The sequence below is a fragment of the Cavia porcellus genome, unplaced genomic scaffold (genome assembly GCF_034190915.1).
Source record: "Cavia porcellus strain 051 isolate PalLab524CR breed Dunkin Hartley unplaced genomic scaffold, mCavPor4.1 scaffold_15, whole genome shotgun sequence".
NCBI lineage: Eukaryota > Metazoa > Chordata > Mammalia > Rodentia > Caviidae > Cavia > Cavia porcellus.
In genome coordinates this window covers 13,390,053-13,399,852 of record NW_026947498.1, presented here as the reverse complement: position 1 = coordinate 13,399,852, position 9,800 = coordinate 13,390,053, and positions in this window count along the sequence as shown.

Below are 9,800 nucleotides of genomic sequence, written 5' to 3'. Positions count from 1 at the left end.
TTTTATGATCTTAACATTATGTGCCACGTCTCTGAACATTTTCAAAAAGGTTAATTATCGGTGAGGCCTCTTGGGGCAGAGACATGTTTAAAATGGTTCTGTCTGATGAATTATCCAGAACCTTTGAATCTCCAAACAACAGGGAGGGAGAAAGGAGGCAGACAGTGCCCAATACAAGCGGCAAGTGTTTGCAACAATTTGATGTTAACAATGTTGAAAGAACAGAGATATTACTTTTTCTTTTTATCTTTTTGCTTTTTTTAACCATTAATTAACCCCTCATTCTTTTAAATTCCTACAGAAATTTGCTTGATGATTTAAAATCTTCTATTTACCTACTTTTTCAGATAAAGATGGAAACAGAAAGTTGGGTACTTTTAATGAGTTTTAAATTTCAGCCTTAATAAATATATTTTTGTTTTCAAAAGTGATGGTTCAGAGATTCCAAATTAGGCTAAAGAAATAGGTAACATAAAATATGTTTTAGACTCAGCATTTAGAGACAAAAATATTTTTAAATTCATAATTCCAAGAGTACATTGTCAGTTAACCTGACATGACATTGTCCCTCCCTTCTCAAAAGAAAAGAGACACAGATAAACAAAATCTATAAAAAGCATTTGCTATCTGTGACATTAGTGCATAAAGATATTTAAATTGTTTCCGGTTTATTTTTTCTCTCACGTATCTAAATGAGACTGAACTGCTGTGACTATAATGAAGACACAGGAAATCAAGTTAAAGAACCTAGAAGAGGAAGCGCTTGTTTCTTGCCTTTCCCTTCAGAAACTAGATTATATCGATGTAAATCTATGAGTATTTATAAACAGAAGTGCTATTTTCTATTAGACTGCAAACACATTAATATAAGAACATAACTAAAAGGCAACTTCATTCCAACCTCCATAAACTTTGTTGAGATTACACGCTACCTGTGATCCCTTTGTCTAAGCAGTAAGTAATCAGAAGTGAATATACAGGGGAGAATTCAGAGTGCCAGGACGAGGTAAGCAATCTTCACATGTTTCGCAGCAAAAACAGTCCTTTGGGGCTGCGGATTTGGCTAAATTATACCATTTTACTTTTGTGTAGTTCTATTTCTTGTTTCTTCTATTTCTTACTCTATTTAAAGGAGATATTCCACTTATTCTTTCTTAGATTAATTCCCAATCTTTTGTGGAATTTCTCTAAAACCTCGCAAAGTTTCTGAAAATATTTTAATTTATATAAATTGTGGATTTAGCCTGATGTTAAAATAATCAATCCTAGGAACAAAAAGTTAGAGTCACATGAAACTAATGAAGCAAGTGCACATCATGACTCCAAGAATCCTAACTCCCTGAAGTTTAAATGGTCAGTGTTATTTTAGAAAAAAGTCTCCCACCCCGTTCTTAGCATGCTGTAATCTTTCTAATGGGTACCAATATTCATATTCTATTCATGTTAACTAGGGCGCTAAATGTCATTGTGAAGATATAAAACACACTGCACAAAATTCTATACTTCACATTTGTTAAATTTATATAGCCAAAAAAACCTGTTAAGTATGAATTCATATTTTCTTCATTAATATTCCTTTCTGGCTTCATTAGTGTCAGCATTTTGTCATTTACAGATGTGTATGGATCATTACCATGTGCAACAATGTCATAGAACCGAAAAGAAATATGTGCAAGCATATGGAAGTCTGTGCCTTTGAATATATCTACACTAGATTAGCTTCCCATTTTATGTAATTAAGCTTTACATAATTCTCTACCTTTTAAATGAAAGCATTTCACAAGAATGTAGCAATTCAGATATAAATTATTATATCACGTTTACCAATTTTGACCCTCAATTGTGACCCTCATGAAATCAATTCATCATTATTTCCTAAAGTCCATGCAGAGAGTTCAAAGAACTTTCCTAACGTCACTCAATCAGAACTGGACAGAAGAGTGCAGGTCAGTTATTCAAGACAGTAACGGCTGTGCTGTTTCACCTCTCAGTGATCAATAAGGTGTCAGTCAGCCTTCCTGATGTGCTTGCTCTGTGATCTGAATTTCTTTGAACTACATGTCTCTGAATTCCCATTCTCACCTAAGAACATTTGGCAAACTTCTACAGAAATTAATAGCTTGTACTTTTCATTAACTGCATTACATTTTAGTAGCTCATGCTCCCTCTGGTTACCAAAAGTATGAAACTGATTTTCTCAAATATATTGTTGTTATTTTCAGAATCCGTTTATTCTGTAGAATGTTTGCATTATATTTGGCAGGAAAAGATTATTGGTCTAGATTTTTTACAACCTTGTTTCTGTTTCTGACTTTTCCTTTTATTTCCATTTAAGCAAATAGCTACAAGTAGTTTGTATCACGGTTTCAGGTGTTTATAGTGTATATGGGTATATATATATATATATATATATATATATATATATATATATTTCTTATTTAGGAAGAGACAATGATAGCATTTTTCTATATCTATTTGTATAAAATGGAGATGTTATAATGAATGCCATAACTTCATCCTTCAAGATAAAAGAAAATATGATTTACACTGTAAAATTTTTATCTAAATTAGAGAAGACTTTGAATAATGCTAGTAACAAAACTGATAAATGTGAAACTTGTTCTTTAGTAGTGCACAAAAAAGGACGTGAGCCTGCAATTTGACTTAAGGAGATAGGTAATTAGGCATCTGCAATCACTTATGCATCATTATCAAATACTGTTTGACCTTATGCAACAGAAAATTTTATCAATCAATATTTGTCAAATATTGTCAATTTCAAATGAGTCAAGTAAATTAGTGGAGGAAAAATGACTAATTTTTGCTCAAAACTCTTTAGTATATAACCGAGAAGGAAGAAATGTAGCATAGATTAATATAAAAATGGTAATTTATGAGACCCGTGGTGAATTATTTAGCAAAGTTCATATTTTGGTGTAGATCAGACTTGGAAATCACATCTTCATAACTGGGAAGCAGTCAGACTCTGCATGGTGTTTATGTATTTAATTCCTATAATCTGAATATGGCCAAGGTTCTTTCTGGCTTGTAATTGTTTTAAGTGCATTGGTGCTAAATTTTCATATCACCAGAAAACTTCACAAGCCTTGAATGAATAATTTAGCAGTTTCATGAAGATGAAACAGTAAAGTAAACTTTCTGAACTAAGGTCACATGCTTAAAAACATGATAGTGCACAATTCAGTTTGGCAGAACGTATTTTGTGGCAAATTGCCTTAGGTAGAAGGGCAGCACTCATCTTTTCCATTAGATTGAACAAGGCTTATTATTGATGAGAGGACCACCATCTTTCATGTTTCAAAGAATAAAAATTATAGAGGCAAGCACTTAGATTTTCAAAAGCACCTCGGTGATTTGAATGGCTTGCTAGGCAATATAAGAAAAGTAATAGGTTCATATGTCAGGAAAATAATTGCAAGACTATTTTTGTTGGTGTTACTTTGTTACCATGCCCATGCTCTGATAACATTTTTAGTTTCAGAAAATAATACTGATGTAATGTTTGCAGTATAGACATTGTAATAATTATGTTCTGCAAACATGCATGAGTAAAAATAAAAGTGAAAAAGAAAAGGAGAATGGATAATTTCAGGAGACAAACATTAGTGAAGTGATGGCAACCAAGAAATTTTGAGTGTTTACAAAACTCTGTTATGGTCAGCAGAGCGGAAGCAGTTCACATGAGTGATGTGGCAGGCAGCCTTTGACTCGGCCATATGTTACAGAAATTATGTAGGAAAGGACAAAGTGCAAATGGTGTTAGGATTTATAATTGAGATGGGTCAGCAGGTGTAGAGCCTATTAACCTAGAAAGGAAAAATGAAGTAGAAATCCATGTGTTTGTTTTCTGTCACTATGACAAATTATCACATACTTATTGACTTAAAACGACACAAATTATTATTTTGCAGTTGTTGGAAAGATACTCAAAAGGGTCATGCTCTTCTAATGTCAAGGTATCAGTCACCTTCTGGTGACTCTTGGGAAAAATCTGTTCCTTGCCTTTTTATGTTACAGACTCTGTCCGCATTACAGGGCCATCAGCATGCTTCCATTTTCACATGGAGTGAGGGCTGAGAGTCTTTTTCACAATGCTGTCTCTGTGATTATGATATTTGTGTTTATCCTTCTTCCCCAGGAAGGGATGCTGTAGATACATTGAGTTAACAAAATAATACAAGAAAACACATATATTTTGTGTAACCTGATTAGAAATGTTAATTCCAAAGCTAATCTTAATTCTATTTTTTTTTTTTCAACCAGGAAATGAACGCAGGACCTTGCACTTGCTAGGCAGGCGCTCCTGCTGCTGAGCTAAATCCTCATCCCAAATTCTCCATTTTCATACAATATAAATTTATCTGCAGATTTTAGAGATTAAATTATGAACATCTTTGAAGTTCAGATAGAATATTTCAAACACAGGAGCCCATTACAATTCTTGCCATGTCTCCACATAAAACTGGAGAAATCACAAAGAAATATAGATAAACTGAGTAATAATAATATTTGCTCCAAATCATTTAAAGATGTTTCTTCCAAGCATAAATAAACACTTCTACAATCATACAAAAGTCCACACTGGATACATCACCATTTCCTTCTCTGGTTTTGTAATGCTGTAAAAAAATTACCACAAACCTAATATCTTGAAACAATGCCTATTTATTATCTACAAGTTCTAGGTCAAAATACCAGCACCAGTTTGCTTTGTTTTCTGGGCAGTACATTAAAAGTCTGAAACCCCGTGTCAGCCAAATTTAGTTCTTACAGATGAAGTGGTAATTTACGCTTTAAAATCGCACATTTTTGTTGTTTTGATTCAACACCTACAGAATAATGAGATCTAGAATTTTCTCTGGAGTAACTGTAGTTGGTAGATGGGAAGAAAAGTGGAAAGAAAGAAAATACAATTGGAACAGGAGGAACTGGGGAAAGAGAAATAAAGAATGAAAAAAATCTGAGAATTTATTTTACTTCCTTGACAATTCGTGAACAAAATAAATAGAAATCTGCACATCAAGATGTAGACTATTGTACCAAGAAAAATATTTTCATGTTGTCCAAGTGAGATTCCCTGGACGTGGTCACTCAGGGGAGCCCTTTTACAAAGACAAAAAAGGTGGATGTGAAAGGGAATAAACAGTTCTTCTGGGAACTGTAATAAATATTAGTGTGCCAATAATATATAGTTTATGAACAAGTAAATCATGTAGCGCTCAAATGTAAAGACAGAAATGAGTAAACGATAGAAGATAGAAGTGAACAAGATGAAAAACACATTTTTTCATTTTCCTGGATAGTAACTTGCCAATATGTAAAGTCAGTATTTTTAGGAAACCAGAAAAGCCATTTCCTATTAAATGGGAGATTTTATCACAGTCAAGCTGACGTTTCAAAAATCAGTAAAACATTAATTAATTAATTAAAGATAAGTAAAATAAGAAATACTATGAAGAGTATAGTTGACTTATGTTTTCATGAGTAAGAGTCTGTTTTCCCATGTTGTTCTTAAATAATAGAATTATATCATGCAACTATATATAAGATAGAATTATATGTAAAATAGAATTATATATATAGAAATAGTAGAATTATATCATGCAAAAAATAAATACAAAACTGCCTTCATTGACATAAGAAAATAAAAAGAATGCAAATATTAAATTTTCAATATAACAGTGTATTTTCAGTTTTAAATTTAAATGTTCATATAAAATGCCATTAGTCTGATAATCAACTCATAGTAACACATTTATAAATGTTTGACAAGAATAGGGTTAATTGCATTCTGTTTCTCTTAAAATTAAGACAAGTAGCAAGACAATGGAAATCATTTAGAAACTAACTTAGTGCCCTGTTGAAATAAAGTTGGAGCTTAATTTGACAGGGCAAATTTATTTTTTGTCCCAGGTGAACAACTCTGTGACTTGGTTGAATGAATTTATTATATAATCAATTAGAGTTGTGTGGGATGGGCCATGTGGTCATCTATCTCGGATAAGCAAATAAAAACCACCATGAGAACAATTTGATTACGTGGCTCATAAAAGTGCTCATTGCCAACCTCCCCCATTTGTAGAATTGTGTCTCACTTTTTGTAGGACCTCTACGCTCTTTAGAAACGAGGCAAAGTTTATTGCTCAGACAGAAGCCAGGTAAAGACTGCAATGAGACTGTCATAGGTCTGTTATGAAAGACCCTTCTTCAGGGAAGCCCAGCAAAGCCCACCTAAAAGTGACGAGGGGAACCAAGGCAGACCATTTACTCCTCATAATTGGTCTGAGAAGGAAAATTCTGGAATCTTGGAAGAAAAACGTCACCCATCTAAATAGCTTTTAATTAACTGCAAAGATCCTTGAGTCCTCTCTGAGTAGAGTCAAAGGAGCTGCTCGGGCAGGAGTGGTGTTTACTCTGCTACACATAGAAACTTCCATAAAAGACTGCTTTGCTCCTTATTAGAATTATCCTCCAGGGTGAACGGTCATTTTAAAAATAACTCCCATGTGGGAGTTTTCACACTCACTGGAAAAGGACCTTGTAGCTGAGGGAGTTATTTTGTACTGTTTATGTGAAATCAAGGATGCTAAACAAACTGGAAGCTGTGAGAAGTGGGACTTGCCGCAGAAGTTGGGGCTTTCCGTTGGTAGCGATACTTTGAGTAGAGGAAAGAAATGAAGGAAAACTTGTTACTTGGCCTGATTTATAACATTTTATAACCCTAAACCTGATTAACATGTTGTCAGCTACATTACAGAAAAGGACAGTAACCGCCTTCTTCAAAAACGGAAAGGATAGAGACTTGGACAGATGGGATAAAGATGACATATCACACCGGTACAGATGGCCGCCTTCTCTCCAGTAAAGGGAAGCTTTGATGTTCGCTAATACTGATTTTGTTCTTCAGTTCATTTTCTTTCACTTAGGCACCATCTCAGCTACCAAAATGCACAGAGCTTCCACAGCAAGATGCAAAGCCATATTGACCTTCCATTATTTCCACAGTGGTGCAAGATTTTTGTTCAAAAGCACTGCAAAATTTTACTTTGTAAGCGGCCTTTTCCTTGCCTGACAACTCCTGAGAGAAGGGTGATAGTGTTTTTCACCCTCAGAGAAGAATCAACAAAACGCTTTAAAGATTTGTCTTATTCGTAAATCTAACTGCACCACTGTCATGCGTATGAGGCTAAAATTATTGTTTAAGGAGCGATGACATGAACCACCAATGTTTAAAAGTGATGTAAGAGGAATGTAACAAGCCTTTATTTATGAACTGCTACACTCTTACAAAAGCCCTATTTAAGTCACATAGTTTCTTAATTTATAATCTCTAGGACCTGCTTTATTTTGATTTTGAACTTTTCTACAAATTACAAAAATTCATACCTGGCAAGTCCTTAATGATGAAATTGTTTAGGATGGCTGCCAGTAAGTATAGATAGAATTTTTACTGGGCTGGATAGCATTGGCATTTCTATAAAATGAAATTGAAATATATTCACTTATACACACAGCTTTTTAATAAAGAAGTATACATTCTGACATTTATATTATCAGAAGTAACTTGTAATGCATTAGTCATCAGATACAAAAGTACAACAATGTGTTTTTGGTTGGAATGAGGAATAAAACATTACACACCAAGAATATCAAACTGTAGAAACTACAGTCATTGATAATAATGAATGGATCTGTTCAAACCAAAGATTTGATTAAGTCTGCCTTATTTTTTTGACAATCTCAAATCAGAAACAAACATTACTGGTGACTCATTTTGGGTATCTCTGTGAATCCAGTTCATCATAGAAACAGATACTAGCTAGGAAATCACTGTGCAAGGGTTTTACCAGGAATTGTGTTAAAGAAAATGAGTGTGTTCATCAATCATCCCTGGCAGGTACACAATGTAAAGGAAGGGAGGTTCAATTGGGCTAAACACTCAGAGGATTCACTCTGTGATCAGCTGACTCCAAGGCAGAAACATTATGACTCAGGGGTAGGCCAGGGCAGATTTCCTCACCTCATGGCAACCAGACTGTGAAGGGAGGAATTGGGCAGGAGATGCAGTCTGTGATCCTTCTCCCCCACTGATGCCTCTCTTCCAACCAGACACCCACCGCCTAACAGCACATTCAGCCATCAACTCAGCAATGAATCAATTAATGGATGAATACAATGCTGCCATGACTCAGTCACCTTCAAAGAGCTCTCCTTTAAACACAGAAGAGTTTTGAAAAGCATTTTTTTTTCCTTTTTATGGGTACCAAGGATCGAACTCAGGACTGCCTGCTTGCAAAGCAGGCGGGTTATGCCGCTGAGCTAAATCCCCAGCACATTGAAGAGCATTCTTGATCTAAAGTATCACAAGGAAGGAGCGAAGGAAACGTGGAGGGGTCGCTGGATCCCAAACAAGTCTGATTGCAAGTGAAGAAGCAAAAATTGGCCTGCCATGGAGTCAAGCCTATATTCAACAAGAATGTCAATGATTTTCTGAGTCTAAGTCAGATGATGCAGGTATTTCCTGTCTCGCTGTCCCACTCAGTACTGAAGAGGTAGCAGCCCCTGACACACTTGGATTTCAAAACAAAGCAGCTAAACTCTATGCCAGTCATAATTTCTGTAACATGAAGTTTTGGAACTTAATCTGACAGGTGCCTGAAGAATAATTTATAGATGAGATGAAATAAAAAATGACAGACAATGACAGAAAGCATCCCCCCTTTACGGGACCCATAGTGAATTTTTAAATCCTGTTACGGTAGCTAGCATTACTTGTCAATGTGACTAGTCGGGAGGATGTCAAGGTGGCTGGAAAAATATTATTTCTAGAAGTTTCCAAGACTGTGTTTCTAGGAGAATTTGGCAGCTGAATTTGTGAATACTGAAGATATACCCTCCCCAACATACAGTTGTTCCACCCAGCTGTTTCAGAACTGGAATAAAACTACAAAGATGGAAATATTTGCTCTTTACATGATGTTCTTGTGATTGGGCATCAGTGGTTCTGCTTGTTAGGCCTTTAACCTAGAAAGGAACTGAAGTAATTTTTTCTTTATTCTCAGGTTTTTGAATTTGGCCTGGAACTACATGGTCAGTTGTTCTGAACCTCTCCTTCTAAAGAGCTGACTGTGAGACTTCTCAACCTCCACAATCATCTGAATAAATTGCACATACTTACTTATAGCAGATTCATCCTGTTTTTTTGGAACCATGACAAATATTCACATTATGACATTTTTCACAAAAAATAAATTAATAATTTTTTTCTTGATATTTATTTGTATGGAGTTTCCTTTCTCTTTCTGTATTCACCTGTGTGTACGTATAAAACTTAGCAATTTTTGAATGCATGGAATATTCATGTCCCTTTGTGTTTTTACAAATTCACATTCTCACAGTCTTCCAAAAATTATTATACTATTAACTTTGGTTAAATATGGACTTTGGATTTTAGTTAAGTCATTCACTCTTGTACTATAGAAGCTCAGATCCAGGTAATGTGGAAGCAAATGTTTACATTAATTGATATAACACAGGTGGACCAAGTTTAAGATGATACTGACCTGTGTGTAGCCCCTTTTGTCAGCTCTGCTTGTCTGTGATATTCTGTTTGTGTAGCCTTTTCATTCCTCTCAGATATTTTTTTTTCTTTTAACTAACAGTGATGGCTTCTGGAATTATAACCATTTATGTTTACAGCTACCAATCCAAAATGGTTAGTGTTCTTCACCATTCTACCAGGAAAATTCACAGATTTATCTTCATTGGTTTGTTTCTTG